This window comes from Miscanthus floridulus, chromosome 7 (genome assembly GCF_019320115.1).
Source record: "Miscanthus floridulus cultivar M001 chromosome 7, ASM1932011v1, whole genome shotgun sequence".
Taxonomy (NCBI): Eukaryota; Viridiplantae; Streptophyta; class Magnoliopsida; order Poales; family Poaceae; genus Miscanthus; species Miscanthus floridulus.
The window spans coordinates 78,949,632-78,976,490 of record NC_089586.1 but is presented as its reverse complement, the minus strand read 5'-3'; positions in this window follow the sequence as shown (position 1 = coordinate 78,976,490).

Here is a 26,859-nt window from a genome sequence, read left to right as displayed (position 1 = left end):
GAGAGCCCTGGCTCTGTCTATGACTCACAGTATCAGCCATCCCAGACTAGACTTGGGATGTTCTAGGGCTGAGAGGTAGGGTGGCATCGTTCTAGGCTAGCAAGCGACCGGAATTCTGCCTAGGAGATACATGGCTTCGAGGATGGCTAATCTTGTGGGTATGTAAAACCTCTACAGAGTGTATGGTTGATCGATCGATACATATGCCGACTTGTTGGCTATGGACCTTTCCTGGGTTTCGCTTAAACTAGATAGGAGATGAGTCCTCCTTTCCTCCCTCTAGGGTTGAGGTATTTTCCGGTCGTGAGCCTTGGGGGCTACGGGCCGTTGAGACAAGGCCGAGAGGGAGTTGGCCTGTCGACCTGAGTGTGTGAGATGAGATGTGGTGTGGTGGTGTGGAGATGGTTTGGGATGGATGGTTGGCAGATGGATAAGGATGGTGTGGTGGTGAATGTGTTAAAAATTGGATATTATTATTATTATATTACTAATGTTATTTACTTCTCATGCGCTAAGGATGCAAACCACAGCCAAATATTAGGATCGCCAGATCCCTTGTTTATCTTTTCCACTAAAGCTTATCGGTTGTGACCATGGCCTACACACATCTGGCGGTGTGCAGATTTCCTGCTTCTCAGAGATGCTGACTTTAGAAGGATTAGAAGATCTTGTGCCTACGCTCAAGTTTGGTTCGTAGATGGAATCTACGCTGCACTATGCCAACTCTGATGATGTCCATGAAGGAGGAGCCTTCACCCGATAGTCTTCCACCAGATTAACTCTATAATAGGTGTGTTCCCCAGTAATGTAATATCTTGTATTCTTGTAATCTTACGATGTATGACTGTGACATCGACTGAAATATGATAATATGATGGAATCAGTTCTTGGTTTTATCATATTAAAATTCATTCTGTGGATTTCCCTTCAAGGAAAATTGAGGATGTTTCATCAACCATCTACCCCAAACATATTGTGGCAGAACCTCCTAAGTTATAGGGCCCACATACACCTGTCACGGTCCGACGACCTTTGACATTTATGCATATGTTTCCATTAACTTAAAAAGACTGTCGGGTGTCCTCGGGGAACCCCGAATCATCCACGATTTCCGAGCAGGATCACGTTACAGAGTCATTGCAGTATTACAACATTTATTCAAATATATGCATCAGAGTAAAAACAGCGGAAGTCTTACAATAACATAATTTACAAAACAGTAGTTTCAAACCTCACAACTAGGTTCGATGTTTATTACAAAACGAAATAGTGGAGTGGCATTATAATATAATACAAAACACACAAGGAGATTGCCCTGCCCAAGGGCCACACATTTACTTCTCATTGTCATCACAAGGTACAACTGTCATGCAGCACGATCCAAAACAGATCTGCTCATGAGGCTCACCTGCAACAAGGGTCAACGAACCCTGAGTACAAAAGTACTCAACAAGACTTAACCGAAATAAAACTGATAGAACTCAGGAATGCAGGCTCAGGGATTCAAGGTATGGCTTTAACAATAATCAAAGTTCTTTTGCGTAAAAGCTCTTTAACAAAATTCTTTATTTCAACAATTTAAACTTCATAAAATCATATACAAAGATGACACGATCCGTAATGAGATCATGAAACTTCATATCCAACACCTTCATCAACCATTCTCAAGTTCCAGTTATTAATACTACGATGATGAACAGTGAGTTGAGTCTCCATAACCGAGGAGCAACGACGATTCGAACCGATTAAACCCAGCTGGGGATTCCAGACCACACGACATATGCAGGTCCCCGACCTACATATACCAACCTACCCTCGGATCCTTTAAAACAAGAACGGGTCCGCGCCACCCGAGAACACAGTACTCCACCACTCCAGCCCATGGCCACGTGGGTACACGCTATTCCCGCCATCTCTCCACTCCCAGTGCGCGAGTAGCCATTCTCGTAATAGAATCGCCAAGTTCAGGCTTACCGGAGTATGTGATTAGTACTACAAATTCTCACCTCATGCAATTCAACAACGGACGTGCCTTAATCGACACAGGCGGAAAGAACCCGCTCACAAGACCTCCATGTCTTGTGGCTCACACACCCCGAGTCCGCCCGGTCTAGATTTATTACTCCACATTCCCATATCACATGCTAACATAATTAACCAATGTTCCATTTAAAACTTGCAGGTGGCAGGTAATCACCCGACTTTCATCGTTCTACGCATAGCTAAGCAAAACTAGGCATATACGAGTTTAAAAACTGGTAATATGGTAAATATGGAATAACAAGGATGGTAATGCACCAATTAGGCTCTTACTTAACTCCTACTCACTTAATGCAGTAACAAAAAGCAAAAGCAAAATTAATTTGTAAAACACAAGGTAGGGTTGTATGCATCCGGGGCTTGCCTTCGTTGATGGAAAAGTCCGATTCCTGCGACGTCACACAAGTATTCGATCCGATCTCAACAGACGGATTAAGCTCCTCAACAGCTTGATTAACTACCGCGTGTTCACCTTCGTTCACTACACGTAATAACAATGCCCTGTTTAACATGATGCGGAATACGAAACATGATGCTTGATGATGGATACAAAAATTAAGAATTTGAATACAACTTTCCTTCGCGGTACAGTTGCAAGTCAAACAAACTAAATCTTTTTCGTAACACGTACATCAACTGCCAAGGATCATTATCAACAAATGACCCAAGGTCATCACTCAATCCAAAAGTCCAAACAAAAACCTAAATCATAAAAGGTTACTATTTGTTTTTATGAATTAATTATTTAATTAAAATTATGAAATAAATCAACTTATTCTAATTGAGCTCAAAATTTTAGTAAATGTTCATTACATGATAACTAAGTGGCAAAACAAATTTCATAATTTTTGGACAAGTAAATAAGCCTAGAAAAATCATGGAAAGTCATTTATTAATTAATTGAGCAATTTTTATCATACCCCAAAAATACTTAAAATCAATATTTCAAATTTTTGTCATATAATATACATCATAGAGAATTCACACAAAAATTTTCATAATTTTTGGAGCTCTAAATAATTCTACACAAAAATAACAAATTACAGCACTATTCATTCAAATCTGAAAATAGAAAAATCCATTTGAACGCTGAGTCACTGACAACCGACCCCACCTGTCATCTCCTACCTCCCACGCGTTGACTACGACGACGACGGCGCTGACCGGCGCAAACTCGCCGACGGCGAGTTCACCGGCGATGGCGATTGTACCAACATGCTCCCCACGACTAGGCGCACCTACTGACCTACTTAGCTACACCGATTGCGACTCAATACAAGCTCAACGTCGGCCATGGCGGACACGGTGCCTCGGTGGTACTACGCCGGCGACTACAGACCAGTAGCGGTTAAACAAAGGACACAGGAAGCATCAAGAGCTTACCCTGAACACAACTGAGCAGATAACAAGGCCGGAGAAGCAACGGTGAAGCGGGACGGCGTCCACGGTGATCACGGCGGAACAAAGTTCGTCGGTGATGGTGTACCGGCGACTGCAGTGGACAAAACGGCCAAGAAACAATGAAATGAGCACTACAGCATCGAGACGAAGCCAAAGGTACACCAATCAAGGGCAATGGCTCACCGACGGGCTCTGGCCACGGAGAAATGGAATCTCGGGTGAGTTCGCCGGCCGCGAGGAAGAAGGCAATGAAACTCGAGTTTCCAGTGAAGACAAACGGAATTGGTGGGTCGACCGAACGCGCAAGAAGTAGGCGGAGCTGGAGCTAGCTTATCAGCGATGGTGGAGCACTACAACAACGGCACGGGCTCACCGGAGATGAAGCAGTGGCGACGGAAAAACAGAGCAAGGGGACGGGGTCAAACGGCGACGGTTCAGGCTATAAAGGATGGCCAGGAAGCTCAAGGAAGCTGCGCCGTGTCCTTCACTGCGCCAGCGCGACGCCAAAACGGCCACGACCGCGCCTGGAACGCCGAAGAAGGAAACGCCGGCAATGTAGCTTCGGCGGTGGACACTGTTCACTCAATTTACAGAAATGCCATTCGCCAAAATTCACAAATTACTCTCAAATTTTTATAACAACTCAAAAATCTCCCAAAACAAAAGTTGTTCAAAATCAAAAGTTCTACAACTTTGCTTTTATAACCATCTTCTAATTCGGTCTAGATTTTGAAATGATCTTTTAAATTCAAATAGGGGATATTTAACGAATTACGCCTTTTTGAATTACTCAAAATTTTTCTAAACAACTTGAAAAACTCCAAAAATAAACTTTGCTTAACTTGCCAAGCTCTACACTTTTGCTTTTGGGATCAACCCCAAAATATGCTTAGATTTTGAAATGGATTTTCAGGGTAGGATTTAAATGCTGAAAATCGGGGTTTTCTCGAAAAATTCAAAATCCAAACAAACTTTGAACTTGAGCCAAATAATACAATTCAACACATACCACATGAATATAAACTTGTTTTAGTGTATGCATCTCAAAGTTTTTACCAAATGCCAAATGCCTTGCAATGCATATGATGATATGACAGTTTTAGTATTTTAAACACCCGGGGTGTTACACATATACCTTTGCATCAATAAGAAGCTCACCTTTTATGGAAATTGATGACAAAGGGGGAGAAGATTATACAAAGATATGAAAGCTTAGAGATTGAGATTGTACAAAGGGGAATGATAAGATTGTACAAATATATGAAAGCTTAGAGATTGAGATTGTACAAAGGGGAAAGATAAGATATAAAAGCTCAAAGAAGTAGAGGTTGGACATGGACATATACAAAGAGGGAGCAACATTGAAGAAAAGAGATGGATCAAAATTCTTGGACAAGAGAAGCACACAAGTAGGGGGAGCAATCTCATGAACTTTGATTAATTGCATTTGATATGTGCATATTCATGTGCTTGCTTGCATTGCATAAGTTTTTAAATTCAATATGCATGCTTGTGTGATCTACGCTAGTTATAGAACTTGAATGATGATTTGATAACTAGCATGCATAGGATGACTAACTAGACACTTGGTATGCCATTCAAGTAATGCTAGTACCATTGCTTTTAATGTTGATCTCACAAGGTATCTAGTGCTTTTATTTCCAAGTGATATCTAGCTAACCATGGTGCTAAGGATGAACTTCAAGGTGCAACTCCGATTGGTACACGCTTCAAAGGTTTATTCTATACACCTTAGCATCATTTGGTAGTAATTACTCTTCCCACAATTTTAATCTATGCATCTGTGCGACCTTCAAATCAAACTACTCTAGCACATATGTAGGGGGAGCTAATACTACCATCTCAGGTTTGTGGTACTTGTCCAAAAATCATTTTCACATGGTAAAATTGCTTGGGCAAGCAACATGAATCCAAAAGAGCTTAATTTCCATATCTTTGTAGAGTTGTCATCAATTACCAAAAAGGGGGAGATTGAAAGGTCCTAGTGTGGTTTTGGTAATTGAGTGACAACCTAGGTAGACTAATTGTGTTTATGTGAGATACACTAGGTGATTAGTCCATAGGTACATATGTGTGAGCAACATATGCCATGAAGGTGAAAATGGCTTAGAGATGTTGCAAAGCTCACACATGTGACTGATGAAGGAGCTCATTGCAAATGAGACATGACATTGAGTCATGTGATCAAGGTGGAGAAGATCAAGACAAGACTTGGCTTGATGGACCAGTTGCAAGCGTGAAGGGCAAGTCGGAGGCTTTGGAGCAATGGACCGCTGTGGCTGGTGAAGCTTGAGCAAGACTTGGCACCGATGGACGAAGGCAACGGTGAAAAGCAAGTGATGTCAAGATCGATGAACCAATATGATCACGTGATGATATGAAGTGGATCATATCATTGTTGATCGTGTTGGTGCATGTGTTGCATCGACATTGGAGGAGATGGAATGGAATGCGCAAGGCAAAGGTATAACCTAGGGCATTTCATTTCACCGGTCATAGGTGTAGTAGAGAAGTTGATGACCGGGTTTAGGATAGATGGCCGTACTATCAAGAGGGGCAAACTTATTTGCATATCGGTCAGTCTAGTGCCACTCGAGTGATCTAACTTTGCATCATCGCTAGGATAGAGTGGCGTGACAAGTTGAGTGGCTAACCCTTTGGGAAATAATTGTGAAAAGCTAACACACATACACATGGTGGTGTTGGCACATTTACAAAGGAGAAGAAGTTGAAGTTGATGTGGATCAACTCAGTGAAGAAATAGAGATGAGAAAGGTCCCACAGAGTGGACCGGACTCTGGTCACACAGCGACCGGACGCTGAGGCTAGCGTCCTATCAGTGGTAGCAGTCAGCGTGCAGCGTTGGTCAGTCGACTGAACATTGGCTCTGAAAGTGACCGGACGCTGGAGGCAGTGTCCGGTCCTATTGTCGGATGAAGCAGTGTCACTAGAGAGTGACCAGACGCGGGGGCTACATCTGATCACGTCCGACCTGACACGTCCGGTCGAGGTCGGTACCTTACTGTAAACGACCGGACGCTGAGGGTCTAGCGTTCGGTCAGAAGATGACCATTGAGATCGGAAGAATGCCAGTTGAACGTAGGTGACATGTGGCTATCATCGGGCGACCGGACGCTGAGGTCCAAGCGTCCGGTCAACACGACCGGAGCGTCCGGTCGGCCCGATTTTTGCCCTAGTGAAGGGGTAATGGCTAGTTTAGCCCTTGGGGCTATAAATAGAAGTGGCCTTCAGCCATGGCTAGTGGTTGAGCACCTTGGGGGACTTTGTGTCCATGCTTGAGAGTGCTTAGGAGCCCTCCATCTCACACATACTTGATAGTGATCATCCGATTGTGTGAGTGAGCGATTCTAGTGCGATTGCATCATGAGGTTGCATCGAGTGGCACTAGGTGATCGAGTTGCAAGCCAGGTGGTGCTTGTTACTCTTGGAGGTTGCCACCTCCTAGATGGCTTGGTGGTGGTCTCCGTCGAAGCCCAGCAAGAAGCTTGTGCGGCTGCTCCGAAGAAGTGCTTTGTGAGGGGCATTGTGCTCGCCCCACAGAAGCCATGAAGAGCAACTTTAGTAAAGCGTGTCATTGAGCTACTCCTCACTTCCGGGGTAGGTTCTTGCGGCGCCCGACATGCGGGCTTGGCGGGTGATGCCAATTAGCCGCCGAACCACCAAGTGAGCGGTCGACACAACGGGGACTAGCGTGTTGGCAAACACATGAACCTCGGGAGAAAAATTACCGTGTCAACCTTGTTCTTCCTGTTGGTTTGCATCCTCATTACACAAGCTTGTAATTACTTTTGCATATATTGTGCTTGTGTAGTTGCTCATGTAATTAGTTAGCTTGTGTAGCTTACTAGTTACCTTCTTGCTTGTGTAGCATAGAAGTAGCTCGCTTGCAGTGGCTAATTTGGTTTGTGTAACCTTGTTAGTCACATTACTTAGTTTGTGTAGCTAAGTATTTGCGCTCTCTAATTTGGCATTGGTTGTCTTGTTATTGAGCATTGCTAGTGGCATTAGGTGGCTTTGTGCTTTTGCTTACTAGCATGTGTAGGAGCTCCCTTGTTGCTTAAAGTACTAGTGGCATAGGTTTGTGTGACCTTGCTCCTAGAATTGGTTAGGTGAGCTCTAGCTAGCCCAACACCTTTATTGCTTAATTAGTATCTTTGAAAGGTGCTAGAGAATATAGATAGAGGGGTGTAGTCTTGGCTAGACCGATAGTTCTAATTCCGCACTTATTTCGGTTAGCCAACATGATTAATTTTAGAATGGACTATTCACCCCCCCTCTTTAGTCACCATCTTGACCCTTTCACTGGGGCAAAGGGAAACACATAGTGCACGAAGACAGCGAGTGCATCACGATGCCATAGCCACACGAAAACGGGGTGCTAATGGGCCCAACACAGATAGTGTCCGCAGGGCATGCGGTGAAATAACCCAGCATGCATAGCATGGTCAAGCTAGACACAGGACTTGGGACATGACGTCCACTCAGGCTTTTACAATCACTCTCGACTACCCACGGCTAACTTTCCTTACTACTCTTCCTTTTTCTTTCCGTTCCTTGACCACATCCATCTTTCTTGTAAACTAAGACCATGTCATATGTTCTTCCTCCAAAACCACATTCTCTTGCTTACTTTGAGAGAACACTATTTCATCAACCTGTTGTGGATTTCCCGTTTGAGCACCCAAATATTTCCAAGAAATATTTTGTATCAAAAGTAGTATGGCGGTGTAACTTGGTAAAGGTACTTGGTCGACAACCTCGATACTAGCGTGTGCCGAGCAGTGTCACCATGTGGCAGCTATTTCATAGGGGCCCTCAGTTTTGTCACGGCACCATAAGCTATTAACCAGGCAACTACTACCAACTTACATGCAATGAAGGCAGTGGGGTCATAGACCACAGAATAAGAAGAGTATTACAAAAGAAAATTCAAGCAACAAGGGTTCCTTTCACAACAAGGGACAAGGAATTCAAATCCAACGACAGATTTGACTTCAAGAGATTCAAGTATTCTGCTGGGACATCCACAATTAGTTAGTATAGTGTCCTATGTTATCCAATCATGACTAGTCTGATGGCATCTGAATGGTAACTTCTCTTGTAACCCACTTAACATCACCTTCAGAGATTCTTAGCATGTCTCACAAAACTTAAGGGTAGATGGACACCATAAACCCAATGAAATAAATAAAACACACATTCCAATAGTCTTATATGGGTACAACATATAGGCATTCACTTTCCCCATCTCAACACATCATTCACCTTCCCTATGGCGGACGATCTCAACAACTATGGATGAACAACGACGGCAAGAGTACAATACCAGAGGGTAGCGACGAAAAAGCACTACTACTATGGGTACAGCATCCCAAGGCAACTAATCTACTCTAGACCATGCATCTTCATTCCTAGGCTCGGTGGATTCTTCTACCTGCCCTAGCTATGGATCTACCTCCTCTCTAGGCAAAGGCTGAGTGAGAGGAATCAAGGGCTCTACTTCTAACACTTTTGAGGGTAGAGGTGCTGGCGGCACTGCAACACCGATTCTCCTTCTTTCTGGTGGGTGGACAGGGATTCCCTCCATGATCAAGGGATCCTACCTTTCAGTAGCCTAGCATCCTCCGCTTGGCCCTAGTGACCAGGTAAGCCTCCCCCAACTGATGGACATGCCGATCTTTAGCCTCCTTCAAAGCTTCCAACATGGCAGTCTCCCAACTCTCCACGGATTGTCGCACTGGCATGCGCTTTGGCAAGTTGCACCTAGAGCATCCTAGAGAAGATCCCAACTTCCTCGGCTCGCCAAAGGCACGTCCTCAGCTCTAAGGCTTGCCGGTCATACTACTCATTCAGAGCAAGTAGGTCATGGTCAAGTGCACCATGGTAGGACTATCTTCTTGCGCATCCCACCCTTGCAAAGCCTCCATGCGAGCCCTCCATGCCCGTCAATTATTTTCCAAAGGTGGAAAGAACCTCATGCGGGTACGAGCAATAGGCTCTTCATAGATCTAGCAAAGATATCATAAGGCTTTGTGGGCCACAACCTGGTAGCTGTCGACAAAGTGAAACCCAGTTGCGGTCACATTCTAGGCTTCGGTGATGTTGGGGAACTCTTTACTCTTCCTAATGTAGATGGTAACCTCATACCACTCGGTGCCATGCTTCTCATACTCATGGCCCTCATACTTAGGATGATCTTTGACTTTGAGCTTTTGTAGGGTGGCATGCAGGATTCTAGGAAAACCCTCAACATTCAGGCAGTAACTACTAACCTAGGCTCCTGCCATCCCTGGCGGTGGTTGTGAAGAAGGACTGAGCGAAAAGCTTGCTCAAAAGAAAAGCTAGATGAGCTAAAGTGCGCTGAGTGGTAGTACCAATGGCTAAGCCAGGCCCTTCTTATAAAGGCAGAGTGGTCAGGGGTCCTGGCGCGGTCCACCAAGGTTCCTGCGCGGGATCGCTATGAATGAATCGACCAAATTTTCACGCGTTCGAGGCGAGCGATGTCCGAGGCCATTACTGACTAGTATGATGGCAGGGCAAGGGCTTGACAATAGCACAGAAAAGAGTATGAGGAGACATGGGTCATGATAGGCGTGAATCATAGGCGAACACGAAGCACGAAGCCACTGTGCAGAAATAACTCCAGAACATGGACGGTTCAGTCATGGACAATACGACACGCGTGACACCTATGGATGGCGTATCCACAAGCAATATGGGCACTACAATGCATAAACAGGATATGCATGAATGCACGTCCTATATGTCCTTCTACTGTTGCCAACATATAGGGCAACCATTCTCAGATTTTTGACACATCGTTCTCTCCCTATAGCTAGTCGATACTATCAGACTATGCTCAGGGTCAGTGTACCTGTAGAAAATTGATTAAGCCTACCTAAGTCTGCAGAGTGCCATCTATCCTGGATACATAACTATAATAATAGGGCTACTTATATAACTTCGCATACAATGTCCTAACTTTTTGAAAAGAATTTGTTGTCAAGTTTTAATTTAGAAAGAGGTTCTAAAGCTTAATTTCCTCATTTATGCTCTGATACCACCTATGGCAGAACCACCTAATCTAATGCCTCACAGGAGTACTTGTCTTCCATTAGACACTAAGTACTCAAGGGAGGACACCAAATTACGTAGTTCTGTCGGGCACACCCCAAGGGAGAACCCAAAAATCTACATTTTTCATTAGGATCATAAATGAGAGAATAAAGCTTACATCAGTTATTAACCAATTCTTACATCACTTTTCATGCCATATTAGAGTATAATATTTATTGTTCATATAAGCGGAATATGATTATGTTATCAGAGTTATAAATAATTTAATTTAATAGCAAAATATAAACATTTGATTAGAGTTACAACCGAAATAAATAGCTATTCATTGACATGATGAAGCATTGATATATAAACTATGACAATAGATTATGAAACTTATATTTATAAAAAACATTTAGTGAGAGTTATAGATAAAGACTACGATCGCAGCGTAAAGGAATCCTCTCTAAGCCCACCAGGAGGAATCCACACACAAGGGTTAGCTCTAGCATCCGCCTGTCACCTGCAATAGGAGGAAATAAAATCCTGAGTACTCAATTATACTCAACAAGACTTACACGACAGGAGAAAAGAAAAGACTTCTAAGGATATGCAAGGCTATCTGGCTTGTGGGTTTCTTGCATCTGCAGTAGCATTACAAAATGTGCATCCTTATATTTCAGTTTTATTAGTAGTCATCATTAGTTTCATTAACTAACCATTCTATGTAAGCACCTATGCTACTTTCAAGTAGGTGGTAAGCAATCAGAATCATTTTACCATCTTTCATATTTTAATTCTTACTACATTGCTAGACTGTAGACAAGTCGTACCGACACGACAGACGATTTGTGAATCAATGAGCCCAGCTGGGTACCTCGAAACACACGCCCCTGCTTGTACCCTAGGCACAAGCTGGACCAACCCATCACTCTCCTATCATGGGGTCCTAGGTCCTCGTCCAAACATGGACTACAAGCCCCCGCTCCTGAGTCCCGGACTCAGTGCCGTGCTTAGACCTCTACCATCCCCGCCTCCAATCAGTCGGTCCAGAAAGAGTCCAAAACCCATGACAAGAGAGCAACAAGCCTTCTCTGTGCCCATACCCAAGTATGTGCTCAGGATAATAAGTCTATGACTTGCCTAGAACCCAATGCAACGGCTGGTCCTTAACCGACACAGGCGGAACAAATGCAATCCGAGCCTCGCTCGAATGCCAAACCAAGTCTAGATCCAAAGTACCATTCCACCTGGTCTCCTAATTATCATCCACATATATTCCAGGTGATAATAATGTAGTAACAACAATAATATATTTCCTATCTCTCGTGAGTGACAGGCAATCACTCGACTTCTATTGGAGTCCTATAGCATAGCAATCTAAACGATCCCGTCATACTAGTAAGACTCATAGGATAAAGATATATATGCAAGTGGGTTTCATTCAACTCCTTAAACTTAATGCACAAACATAATTTAAAATGCAGAAAAGTAGGGGTTATGCACCAGGGGCTTGCCTGGGTAAGATATATACTAAAAAGTTAGTATCTACATCTTTAGATCGTCCACCATCATCTGAATAGAAAGCCCCTTGCATCATCTCCTGGAGAGAATACCATTACACCATCTTCAGATTCCCCATCATCCTTCAATTGATCCGTTGATCCATCATTGAACCTATATGATATGCATTGATGCGAATCATGCAACAGATAATTAACAAGGCAACAACAACTCTTAAAATAGAGTACATACTATGAACTAACAAGCTAGCTCTAATGACTACTTACTAATCTACGCATCAATATCATCGAGAAAGGTGTCATTTCCCAACAAGTGTTTTAGTTATACAAATCTAGTTGTTTCGTTATTCCATTCTATCAGTTTAATCTTCATTCAAAATAGGGCATCATTATCTATCTAGCAATCTAATTATTCTAGAGCTACAAAAATTATAGTGAGCAGCTAATAATATTAGTACTTTACTATAAAATTTTCAAAAGTCAACACTATCACCGATTTATCACAGAAATTCCTACAAGTTAACATTTAAACAATACAAATAATTTTAAAATAATTAGGGCAACCCCAGAAACATTTTAAAACTAGATGAACAAATTAAGCTAATAGATAGATTATGATTTTAGGAACTTAACAAAATTGGTTTCATAATTTCTGGACAACTACACAAAATTATATTGATTTTACAAGTTTATTTCCAAAACTAAATTAACAATTGCTTTAGAAACTAAAAGGGCCAGCGGCCACCAAATCGGCCCACTGTGGACGCGCGGCCCAAATGCAGGCGGCACAAGGCCGGCCCAAGCAGAGCGCCGAGCAGGTCATGGCTGCGGAGGCACAAGGCGAGCGGCCCAACAGGCCCGCCCACGCGGCAGTGGCCCACGACCTGGTGAGTGCGGCCCAGGCACGTCGGCACGAATGGCCCATCAAGCCAGCCCTCATGGCCAGGGCAGGGCGGCGGTGGTACTTTTGCGATGAGGCCCCTAAGTTTTCCTCAAATTAACCTGCAGTACTCTACACTATTCAACACTATTAACATGAGTCACATATTTTTCAATGAGAACCCTTGGAAAAGTTCTGTTCCAATTCTCACCCTTCTACCATGAGCGAAGCAGAGGAGCAGAGGAGCCGGCTCTGGCCGATTCCCGCTGGTGGAAGAGCGACCAGGCAGCATAGGAGCAGCATTGGACCCAGTCATGTGCACGGGCACCAACGGCATGGCTAGAGGTGGCCCGAGGCACCCTAGCCATGCACGCACGCGGGTAGTTGCATCAGCGGCGATGGTGCGGCCACGGTGAGGGTGCTGCGGGCTCGGCTATAGGGATGGAATGGCACGGGGAGGTGCACGGACCACGATCGGACCCAGTCCTGGCCACGACACAGACCAAGGCGGGACACAGCACGGTGGCCACGTGAGGCCGTAGCAGGGGTGGCCCGGCGTGGATGATGGCGGGGACATAGCGTGGGGCAACGTGGTGGGGCTATGGTTCCTGTGTGGGGCCATGGGAGTTCGTGAGCACTCGCGAGGGATTGGCGGCCAATGGTATGGCCACGACGGCGGTAATCTAGGGCTCAGGTGGCTACACAGCGGTGGCGCGCGTATACGAGGAGGAGCGCACGGGTCAGTGTGGTGATGGCCATGGCTTGGCGATGGCCAAGGTGGCCAGGCGGCATGAGGGTGCGTGATGTGGGGAGGAAGAGAATGGGATGCCAGTGCTACACACGGAGGAGCAACGTAGTGGGGCTACGGTCCAGCGCGGCCGTGCACACGCGAAGGGCCAGCGACGATGGGTGTGGCCACTGTGGTTGCTGTGGGAGAGAAAATAGTAGAGGCAAGCAGGGAGAGAGAAAGAGCAAGCAACAGCTCGACAACGCGGTGCGACATGAGTAAAGCGGATGATTGATTCTGAGTGGGGACGCACCACCATCGTCTAGCAGTCAGGACGGTAGTGAGGCGTCTTGTCGCCCTAGGAGCCAGAACTGACGACCACTACACGACGACTACTAAGTGGCACGGATGCACGATGGGGTAGATTGATCAAGCGGCGAGGAACGCACCATGATCACCAATAGCAATCTCACATCGGTCATGCGTATTGATGGCACTCGACTCGGTGGACACGATGAGGAGACGGACACGGTAGCGGCAGTAGGGACAGCCTGCCGAGAAGCGGCGTCGGCAGCGTGCGAACACAGAGGCGAGGCTGGCGATGAGGCCACCGCGCAGCAAGGCAGCGACGAGGCTAGGCGTGCACACAGGCGTCCATGAGTGTGTTTTGCCATTTTCTTTCTTTTTCTTTTACCAAAATATATAAATAATTATGTAATTACAAATATGTCATTATTTCTTTATCACTAATGTCCATACACACATGTGCATATTTATTGTATGTTTAAACACATACTTATCTATAGAGATACACTCGGAAAGAAATAAGTTTGTACACTACTTTAATTAATATAGCAACATGCTTACCTGAAACAAAATACGTGAGTGTATATATATACCTATATATATATATCAGATTACTAATTTAGATAATTAGCAACATCTTGGCACAAGAAAAATTTCAACAAAGCTCGAATTTAAATTAGATTCAAGAGCTATATATATATATATATTTCTATTTAATAATGTATTTTATTTCATTCTATTGTTGAGTTCTCTTCTACTCTAATTTATTATTAACAAGTTAATAATTGCATGTTTAGCACTAAAAGGGCTCATGTAACACTAGGAGGTGTTACACCCATTCTTCTGGGGTCTGCTGCACCACTATCAGATTGAGCTGCAGTACTAGAACCCCAACGGGATCCAGCACATCGTGGCCTTGATCGTGATGTGCGAGGGGTACCTGGGATCGAGCCCCACTTCGAGCTATGGAGATATTTCTTCTCCATCTCCTTGATCAAGAAGAAGGAGAGAGGCCGGGAGACCCTAGTGCCGATGGGATGCGCAGGCATCCACCTCCAAGGGCAGCAGGCAGCCAAGTACATGCCCTGCCAGCTCTCTAGATCCAACAAGGGGTGACACTCACATTGGTTCTACCTGAAGAATGACCCTACCGCTCCCTTGCCGGTGTTCTCTAGGCGTCTGGTCGAAGAGGTGCCACCATCATGGCTGTGGGGGGCCACCCATCAAGGAGAAGAAGAGGAGGCACGACCTCCTCGAGGCCATCGTGTTCCTAAAGAACCACAACCTCTGTGGGGCCGGCATTATCGGGGGGTATCACGTGAGGAGGGTGGCGCTGCTGATGGCGCGCGTCCTCTCGCTGTATGGGATGATGCCTGGTGTGCAGCACATCAGGACGACACTCGACCAGGGCTGCTCTATGATAGCGAGGTCACGCAGCGCATCAAGGAGGCCATGGGGAGGCCGACTCCATGTTCTTGATCCTAGGGCATCCCGTGATGCGGCCAGACATGGGCTTCATCGAGCTGCTGGCGGGGTTAGTCTTCTGGGACTCTGTCGCACCACTGCCAGGGCATGTTGCCATGGGGCAGCGAACCATGCTATGGATGAACAAAGGAAGAAGAAGAAGAAGGATGATGAGGAGAAGAAATGGTGGTTGAAGCAACGAGTGAAGCTATAGCGAGGGAAGCGGCGTCAAGGTTCATCGAAAGAAGAGGAGGAAGAAGAAGAGGAGGAGGAGGAGGAGGATGACGACACCGGATCGCCCATCTCATGGGATGATCTGGCCACCAGAGACGAGGACCCACCATCACCATAGGTGGGGCCCTTCTTGTGGCATGCCATGGCTCAAGAGGGGGAGGATGCGCCCTTAGAGCTAGCGGAATCAAACTGCCCCACCCAGTCTAGACCTTCGACGGTGGCCTCGGAACCAGCAAAATCAGGTTGGTTCGCCTTGTCTAGGCCTTCGATGATGGCCCCAAAGTTGGCGCAAATAGCTCGCCCTACTCCATCCGAGCCCTCAGTGGCACCTCTAGAGTCAGCAGGAGGTGGCCGTTCTGATTCATCTGAGCCCTCCGAGCCAAGGGAGGGCTCGAAGCGGCAACGTGCAGATGAGGAGTAGCCGGTGTCAAGCAAGTCGGCCCCAAAACGTCCTCGCATGATGGCGTCATGGTGAGTCAAGAGTTTTTTCATCCTTTTGTCCTAACAAATTTTGCCACAAACTAACCACCATGTCCCTTGCACCATCAGAGGACGTGGGATGCTCCTGTGGCTCGCTCCAAAAAGATCCTCCTTCGACAAACGCGCTAGTAGCCAGCTGGCACTATGCCGGTGGTGAGCGTAAGTGGCGTTGGAGCGGCCACGGCGTCAATCGGGGAGGCACCATCGATGGCTATGTCTATGGGAGAGCAAGTGAAGGAGGGCACGTCCAGGGTGCCTTGTGGTCGACGCGGCGCAGTCGGTCATGTCCTCAACTTCACAGGTGGAGACAGGCACGACCGGAGCCGTTGTCTATGCAGGTGGCCATGTCCATGGCATGGCAGATGGAAGGGGTGCACCCAAGGCATCCTTCATGGATGTGGCAATAGGCTAGGCCTCTGTGTCCACATCACTTGTCCCCTCTATTGCTAGAGGAGCCACTCTGGAGGAGCTTCTGTCGCAAGAGAGGTCAGCGCCGCTTGAGGTCAGCGTGGGGACATCCTGGTCTCTGGTCCAGGGTGGCTGCCCTCGATGAAGCAGTAGAGGAGAGGGAATGGGGGAGCATCTATAGGGAGGTTGGGGATGCGGTTAGCACCTTGAATACCATGCTAAGCTCGATGCATGACATTGTCACCTTGGTTGGCCAGGTATGATAAGACTGTGCTTCCGACCCTCATGTTCTCTTTCTATGCCTCTAAGTCTTGTCTTCTTCATAGATCCTTATGGCCCGTAGCTAGGAGAAGTCCTAGTTCCTTGCTGAGGAGACATGGTAGAGTTATGGGCTGGTTGCACAGCTTGTTGCCGCCCATCAGGAGGTGGTTGAGCTTGCCCCTACCACACGGGAGGTGGCCGACCTCCGAGTCAGGGAGAAGGACGTTTGCAATGACGCCCACGAGGCTGAGGAGAAGCTCACGGCCCTGATCGAGAGGGTGCACACAGACACCATGGAGGTCGAGCGGCTACGAAAGGAGTAGGATGATAAGCTCTGGGCCATACAGGAGCTTTGCACGGGGATTGACCTGGCTTGCCAGTAGCGCGCTGACGCTCAGCAGCGGATCGTCCACCTCGAGGATGAGCTTCAGGGGGAGAGGGACCTAAAGGTTACAGCCAAGGGCGTGTCCTCTAGGTTCACCATAGAGGTCGGTTAGCACCAACGAGAGGTTTGGCGCCTAGAGGCTAAGGTGACCCAGTAGCGAGATGACATGTGCAGGCTTCGGGCGGATGTGAACGGTAAATCTCTGGTTTCTCTTGTTGTCTTTCTCCTTAGAATTCATTGTAAGCCTTTTGACATAGTTGGTACATGACTTTGGTAGGTCTTGATGACAAGCTCGGGGTGGAGGTGGTGAAGAGCCATGGCCTAGAGAAGGAGCTCAGTGAGATGAAGGACACCCTCCAGAAGGAGAGTGACGATCATGACAACACACGCGTCGTCGTCTAGCTGGTCTGTGATGAGCTCAAGCTAGTCCCAGAGTAGGAGACAAGCTCGCTCATAGTTCACGCCACCTGGATCATAGACTAGGCACGTTATATGTCAAGGGGTGCACTTCATTTTGGCATTCACCGATCGTTCGTGATCGCCTGTTCTCGTTACGAGAACATCGATCTGGCGACGATGAGCCAAGGCTTCACGCCCGTCTATACCGACACCAAGCTGGATGACATCGAGAAGGAGGTAGCCCCCCTGGCGCATGACCTTTGTACCAAGATAGAAGATGAAATCATCCCCCCAAGGGGTTAGTTTACTCAGATAGGTTAGGTGGCGCATTAGTAATAAGCGGACAAGTTTCAACCCTTTTGTTTTATTTAAACAAGCTTGTTCTTTTGTTTTGGTTGGACAAATTTGTTATTTCTCCCTTTTTATGTGTAAAAAGGGTTAATGCGTTCTGACCCTTCCTCATGTTAAGACTATAGAGCTCGAGGTGTGGGCGAAAAACTCTGATCATGCTGGTAAGCAAGAGTGTCATAGCCGCTGGGGCGTAGGTTTCTTGCAGTCTGACCAGTTTTACTCAGTATTCATTTCTGCAAACCTTGCCTCTAGGTTTTTAATGTGAGAAAGGGTTGACCACGATGACTGCTTTAGAATGGATATATATAACCTTATCAGCCCCCGAGTGAGGCTCGACCCCTTGCCATTGCTGGGGTCAGGTTTCACTAAAGATCGAGGAGACGGTAGCGAAACTGGTAAGAGAAAGCATTTTTTATTTTAGAAATGTTGTTCTTAGTTTTTGTACGTTCCCCTCCCTAGGATCTAAGACATCATCCTACGACTGCGCATTGGGTCTCCTTACAAGTCCAACTTCCCTTGAGCCCTTGCACGTTGTAGGGGTCCGATCGAGGGGTCAGCTCATCTTTGTGATCGTCATCCCTCAAGCTTTTTTTTGATAAAACGGAGGGGCTGAGTCGTGCCACATTTTTCCTCGATGGATGAAATATGGTGCTCGGTGAGCTGTTAAAGTGCTAGTCCAACTGGGGCCCTGACTTCCCATTCGTAAGGTCTGGCACGGGTCAGCTGGTGACCGACTCCAGATTCTTAGTGGTCAATCCATATAATTCTTAGGTCTATTTGACCGATCCCAAGGGCCTGTTGCCTTTCTTCGAGGAAAAACCATGGACTGGGAACCGACCAAGACTCAAACGTGGGCTGAGATGCCCACGGCGCTCGTGCGCCAGGGTACTGGCCGCTAGTGGGCCCATCCCTTTCCACCCCTCACTCTAAGGGTGCCCTAGAGCGGCTGTGAACCCGTCAGAGGGCCAACCTTTGAACTCCTAGGCCTGAATGGGCCGTAGGAGCATTTTTAGCTCTGTATCCCTCCTTACCTATCACGGTTCTTGTGTCTATATACACCGATGCTGAGCTAGATGACATCGAGAAGGAGGTGGCCCTTCTAGCACTAGACTTACCTACCAAGATAGAGGATGAGATCACCCCAAAGAAATTAGTTAGGTAGATAAGCCAGGTGGAGAACTTGTAATAAGTGGACAATGTAACACCCTAGGTGTTAAGCTTGCATAATTTGACTTGCATTGCATGAGCATGAGCATCGAGCCTTCATATATAAGCTTTTACAATTGAAACATGTGATTGAGACATATGAAACATGCTTGTTATTTTATGTTTCCTTGTATATATGCATATGATCATGAGTGAATACAGGTAGATGGTTGATGTGAGTCACTAAAACGTCATAGCTATACTTAGGATGACTAGTGGAACAATGTTCATGAAGGTCACTTTATATGATCAAGTCCTTAAGTGATATTATATATGTTGACCTAGAAAGCTTTATGTGTAATTCATATATGAAATGATTGTGTGAACTTGGGAATAGCTTAAACATGTTTAGAATGTCATGATGAATAACTTTGGTATTCATGGCTAGGGCTAATTTGTTCACTAAGTCATAGTTCAAGTATAAGTCATCATTTGAATGTAATAGGTTTGACCAAATTTGAACTGTATGATAGAAACCTTGCATGGATGTGTGCACTAAAGTAAAGTTGTAGTGTTAGATGAGAGGAACAACTTTTATTTTTGGGTCATAGGCTAGTTTAGCTCCTAACATACTTAAAAATTGCTCACAAGGATCAGCATTTCATTGATTTCAGCACTTAGGAAAATTTTTCTAAGTCTTGCGTGCTTGCAGTTTGACGGTCACTACTTTGAGTTGATTTTACTCTCTATCCATTACAAATTAGACCTTAATTTCTATAGGAGTTTTGTAGCTGGTACTTAGGGCTACGAGTTCTGTTTAGAATATTTGCACTATGGAGCTATAGATTAGGAGTTTTATCGCCGTCATATCGTGTCATCAGGCTCGGTTCGGGGCTCTGATGGCAAATTCATTCGGTCTTCAGTGGCCGACCGACAACAGAGCATGGCCGCCGCATGGTGGAAGTGAAGCCGCGCATCACTGCTGGTCTGAGCAGCTAGGCCACGATGAGCCACAGCGCACCTTCATCATCCCCAGCACTCGCCCGCTCCATCCCCGCACTCTCATTTCGCTCTCTGCCTCTTCCTTCGCCCACCCGCAGCAGTGGATAGCACCGCCGTCACATCGGTTCACCGCGCCACCTCCGCCGAGCCCCGTGCCACCTCCGTCGAGCACCACAGCCACTCCACCGTCATCCTAGAGTCTCACCGCGCCCACATTTGCTTACTAACTGCGCCTGGTAAGTCGTCGTGGCCGCACCGCCTCCGACCACCTTTCGTCGTAGCGGTTGGTGCTCTAGAACCACTGTCGTGTGTAGCAGCTCATAGACTCATTAGATTGAGTCATCACGGTCACCGCCGATGTAGTGCCGTCGTCCTGCTCTGCCATGCCGCCATTGAAGCCATCGCCGTGCTTAGCTCCGGCAATAGGTCCAGCTTGTCAGCTCAATAGGTGCGGGAGGTCAAGGGGATCATGGTTGGGTCGGTACCATCGCCGGAGAGGGTCACCGTCGGTGAACGTCGGTTGTCCCGTGCCGCGCTCTGTATTGCCGTCGCTGATGTGTGGGGTCGACTGAATCGAGGGCTCCAGCTGTTAGTGACTCGATTGAGAAAGCTAGTTCATCTGTTTTCAGATTTGATGAAAACTTTGAAAAAATGATAAGTGGAGTTGTAGAGATCCAAATCTTGTGAACCAAATTTTGTTGTATTCCTTAGGAAGTGTAGTTTTTTATAAAAAAAATATGAAATGTGCATTTTTTGGTATTTTTCATGGTGATTTAAATATAGTTAAATGAGTGCTTTTTGTATGTTTTTCATTTTCACTAAAATAAACCTTGCTAGCTTGTCATTTTTGCATAGGAAGTTATACATGTGCAAATGGTATGAAATTTTCACAGTAGCATATTGTGAGCATTTGGAGTCCAATGTAATTTTCTGAGAATTTATTGTGCACATTTGGTGTATGTTTATTATTTACCCTAATTATTTAATTAAATTAATAAAGGCATTTAAATAACTAGATTGTGATTAAGCATGACATTTTCTATGATTCTTATGATGCATGGTAACTGTTGATGTCAATGGTAAGGCTTAGAAGCCATTGATGGTATGCAAATAACTAATTATCACTTTATAATTCAAATACAAAGCTGCATGTATAGTTTTGATTGTGTGGATGATTTCATATGGATAATGGTCTTTACTGTAAAACTTATTAATAACAAAGTTGTAGATAACTTACTAATCTACCTTTTGTTAAATTTTCACAGTCATAGGGCTTAGGGTTTTTGAGTTCTAGCTGTTACAAGTTTGCTGTCCGAAATGTTTGCTTTCTGGACAGATTTTATTGAACGGTTTGTTTGCCCTATATAACTCTTGAATCACAGTAATAGTATTAAAAGAGAGTTGTAGACAATTTTATAAGCTTTCCAGAAAGTCCAAGATCACAGCATTTGGATAAGTAGAACTTCTGTTATGAGTAAAACAATAGCTGTTGTTTTATGGTATAGTAAATAAATTATTGAAGTGTTTGATTAAGTAATCAAGAAGAGATATGCACATACTCAGTAAAATGTGATGCACTTGTTATTACTTTGACACCATGCTGTTAAGAATACTTACACGAATGCATTCAGCATGTGTCATCATACTATACTTGTCAGCATATATGCATTCACAATATCTTATGCCATATTCATGCATCTAGGATCGACAGAGGAGATAACGTTGCTGGAGTTCAACGAAGGAGAGGAAGGGGACCAGCAGGAGATTCCTCAAGCCATAGCTCCCGAAGGCAAGGAGCAGACCCTAGAAGAGCTTCTAGAGTGCCCTGACCACCACTCTACTTCTTTTCTGAAAAGGCAAGCCCCGGAGCTTTCTAAGTCTCCCAGTGTTTTACAAAATATTACTCGAGTCCTTTATGATTGATGCATTAGGTTATAAGAGTTTATTGGAACCACTTGATGCATATGATTTTTTTGTCCAAAAATACACCTTTAACCCTGTGTACATCCAGGATCGAATATATGCTTAGCCCTGCTTAGACCGGTAGAAGTCGGATGATTTCCTGTCACTTGTGAGATATAGGTGGGTACCAAAGCATGGTTGGCTATATTTTCTATCGTGGAAAAGAACCATGGGGTAAAAGTAAATGGAGGCCGGGCAGAGTCTATGGTAGATTGACTCATATGATTCCGTCTGTGCCGATTAAGGACCGTACCGTTGTTGGCACTTCTGATAAGATTGAACGCATGCTTATCACTTAGCTGGCCGGATAACTCGTTCCAACCGTGAAGCCGAGTAGCTCAACTCAGGCCGAGCCCCGCTCTGTAAGAGTGTGCACTCTGGATGGTAGTAAGGATGTGTGGGGAAGCCAGACATGAGCCCAAGGGCAGGATAGTCCTGAACATCCTGGCAGTTGGTTGTCCCTGATTGTGCGGTGCTGGTCAAACCCGCGACATGTGGACTTGAGTTGTACCAAAGGTGACCGTTGATCTGGTCCGCCTGGGTTTGTGTTAGGAATAAATTTCTAGCTGGTTGAAATAGATTCGAATCGCCGTCTCTCCCGGATAGTGAGAAACTTGGCTAGCCCCAACATCGTAGTAATTGTATTATGGAATATGATGGTTCGGATAAACATGGAATTACTATACCTGCTATGGTTACTATTGCATGCTCTTAAAAATATATACCACATGTTTGGCACATGATAGTTGCTAATTTAGAGATGGATAGTTATAAATAACTTGATAACGGAATTATAATTGTATAACTAAGTTACTCGCTTTTTATGCAAATGTTGTCAAGCTATCTCCACTTATACAGCCTTGCATAATCCTTGGAGTCAATTTATTTTTGGTTTATGATGGGTAAGTCTAGCTGAGTACCTTCTCGTACTCAGGGTTTTATTCCCATTGTTGCAGATGGCACAGTTTATCATGGTTATTGCAAGAGTTGCTTCTATCCTGCTCTGGATGAGGAGTAGGCCTTAGGCAGGCTTCTTTATTAATCCCTCTACTTGCTTTTGTGGACTATGATCGTATGTTGGCACTGTATTAAACTATGTTGGCAAATGCTACTTTCAAACTTAATTTGCTTCCGCTATTATCTATCAAACTTGGTTTGTAATAACTTGTTTTGTACTCTGATGATGGAAATGTATCTGCGAACTTTATGTAATATGTGACATATATGTTAAATCATGTACGATCTTGGTTGGTTGTGGATCGTTTATCGAGGCCCATCGTGGTACTCGACAGACTACTGGGTTTATATGGGCTCAAGTATGACAGTGCGACCGCTTGTGGGCTGCCATTGTACTTGTGCTCTTATGAATTGGTCGGTTCTGCGACAGCTGGCATCAGAGCAAGATTCAACGTTAATTGTCACATGTGTATTTAAAACAAAAGTTTTTGTTTTCCAAAACCCTTTTCTAGCAACTAATAGCTATATAAATAGGTATTTGAAATCTAAAGTATGCCAGTGATCACTTTCCTTATGCCCAAATTGATGACTATTAGGTGGCTATTTAAGTACTAACTTGGGGGTTTTTAGTTTCGTCGTCCATACGGCGTGCTATTGTATGGATGCCATTCACTTGAATGGTAATGTATGGATCAAATGCCTCTACGCCAAGGTAAGAAGGTAAGTTGAGGAGTGACATGACCGCAAGATGTGAGCATGCGGTCGGGGAGAGTTAGCTTTGGTACAGCTGTGTATGCATGCTTGCATGTGTATATGGTGCGTATTTAATTGTGGGTATAAACTATCATCGGGTAGCTTTGATATGGAAGTATATGTATGGGTGTACATATATGGAAGTATTTAGATTTATATTCTGCATATATTATTGTGGGGTTTGGGCTGAAATGAAACTCTTATGCCGGTACACTAACAACGAAATGTGTAGCTCGACTAGTTATGCTTTATATGAGAGAACATATGTATGCCACCGTGTATGTCGTTAGAAATAATTTTTCATAAGTTTGTGAGGACGTACGGAACGTGCATGCATCATGATAATAATTAATCAATACTTGCATTGTTCCTCCCCTTATAAATTTATTACTCGGTTATATAACCCTTATCCATTAAGGCCTTGTCTCACAAAAGTTGCACATGTTGGTGGTACAGATGGCAGCACCAGTCGGATGTGAGAATTTCCTGATGGTGTTCGGAACTCCTGCTTTGCTTTGGAGAGTTTTGCACTTTGCGGGGTATCAGGAGCCACCTCTCTATCATTGGAATGTAGAGTACCTAGAGGGATAGCCATGGTATGAGGTGCAGCTAACCATACCAGCCCGCACACAAGCACCTTTTTGGCAGGAGTGGAAGGCGGATTCTGAAGGGAAAACTCCTTGGGAGGCTGCCCAAGTAGTGGCCTTTGAGGTTTTAAGTAGGATATGTCAGCAGCATGGGGATGCACTTACCGGCAGTGCTGCTAGTATGTTTCCTCGGGTGGATCCATCCACAGCAATATAGGAACAATGCAACCAAAATGCATTGATCCGAGATCGGGATGAGCGGGCAAATAGCTCTAGTCCCGCTATGAGTGCTATGTTTGCGGTGATGAAGATGTTTTGTACACGCTAGGACACTAGGAATTTTTGGTAGGAATCATACATCACTTGCATGGACAAGCTCATGAGAGCTGAAGCCGCACAACACAAGCTCAAGAAGCATGTGCGCAGGTATAAGAAAGCAGCAAGTGAAGCCTGATGGGAATCTGACCAAGCCTATGCAGCTTTGGGCAATCTCCATACCCAAATGGAGCAAGTGGATCAACTGAGAGCAGCAGCCCAAGAAGCAAGAGCTGATGATCAAGCATTGCTTGTAGGACTACGGGAGTAGTTGGAGGCCGCCCGTGCTGAGGCGTCCATAGCTACGCGCTAGCGAGACATAGCAAACAACCATGCCGCTGCAGCAAGAATAGAACGAGATAGACACCGTGCCATAAGTAACATGCAGGACCATGCTGAAAGGGGCCTACGTCAGCATCTTGCACAGGCTTAGCTTTGAGTGATGGACCTTCAGCATGAGGTGCACTATCTGAACAACCAGTTGAACCCAATCCTTGATGGGGAAGAAGATGGTCCAAATATGGAAGAAGATGACGATGAGGAAGAAGTGGAGCCAGAGGAGGGAGATGATCCTATCTCTGACCTCGATAGTGATCATAATGAGGATTAGATTGATTAGTGACTAGTGGAAACACTAGATGTATCATCGCTATCTACGTTATGGACCTATAGTTTGAGTTTGGTGTTGGTGATTGGACTATCATGTAAAATTAGTATTCGCATGTTATCTCACATTTGGTTAAATGCTAATGCAATTCCAGTTCATTTATTAGTGATCATGATTTGAATGTTAAGGCACTATGAGTCCGATAAGTGATCAAATTAGTGGTGTCATGTTGTGAGAATGAATTATTATGCCACTGTTTTTATTTATGAATTTGAGATTCTCTCTAGTAAATTCTATTTGGCATGATTATATAATTCATCTGTAATCTCCTGACATCATCCAATAATCACTTATTGTTGCAACTTTGCAGATGACTCGCACCCATGCAGGAGCTAGCAGTAGCCATGATGGCAACGACGGTGACTTACCACCACTGCCACCGCTGTCTGCTCAGGAGTTCTTTGCTCAATTCTTGGGAAGCCAAAGAACTATGGAGGAAGCTCTGCACCTCATTGCACAGAACACAGCTCATGCCCACCCATAGCAACAAGGGCCTGAGCCAAACCAGCACAGTACCTTCAAGGAATTTCTGGATACAAAGCCTCCTATCTTCAAGGTGGCTGAGGAACCGCTATAGGTGGATGAGTGGCTCAATACTATTGAGCAGAAGTTTCGTCTACTAAGGGTCACCAAGCACTAGAAGGTTGAGTATGCGTCCCATCAGTTGCAGAGACTGGCAGGGATTTGGTGGACGCATTTCTTGTCCTCTCTTCCTGCTAATGCATGAGTAACATGGGAGCAGTTCAAGTTGGCCTTTTGGGGACATCACATTCCCCCAGGGCTGATGCGTATGAAGGCAGCTAAATTTAGGAGGCTCACACAAGGGACTAAGACCCTCACTGAATACATGCATGCTTTCAACAACCTGTCCAGGTATGCCCCAGGTTTTGTTGATACCGAAGAGAAAAAGATAGAGAGCTTCAAGCGGGGTATGAGCATGAAACTGATGAAGACTGGCCAATTCCAAGTGCACCACCTACAATGAGTTTATTTGTGATGCTTTGACCTAGGAAAACCATAACAATATGCATGCGGCAGCTAAGGGCCGCAAGAGGGCAATTGAGGCAGGTGCCTCCAAATCTTCATAGTCCAGAGCTCCTATAACAGCTAGACCATAGTTCCACCCACCTACACCTAAGTTTAGGCCTCCACCACCAAAAGCTCAGAACAGCAGGCCTTAGAAGGTATTCCGTAAGGCATTCACTATTGCCTTACCTAAAGGGAATGGTGGTCAAGGAAACTCCACAGGACCTAGGAGCAATCAACCTTGCTACAACTACAATTAAGTGGGTCATTGGGCCAAAGAATGCCCCCACCCTAAGAAGAATGGCAATCAGAATCAGAACAATCAGAGGCAGGTGAACTCAAGGGCATGTCCTAGATACGTGCACTATACCGCTGTTGAGGAAGTGCTCGCTGGAGAAGTTGTCACGGCTGGTATGTTTCTTGTCAACAAGCATCCCGCTATTGTTTTATTTGATTCGGGAGCTTCTCATTCATTTATGAGCCAAGC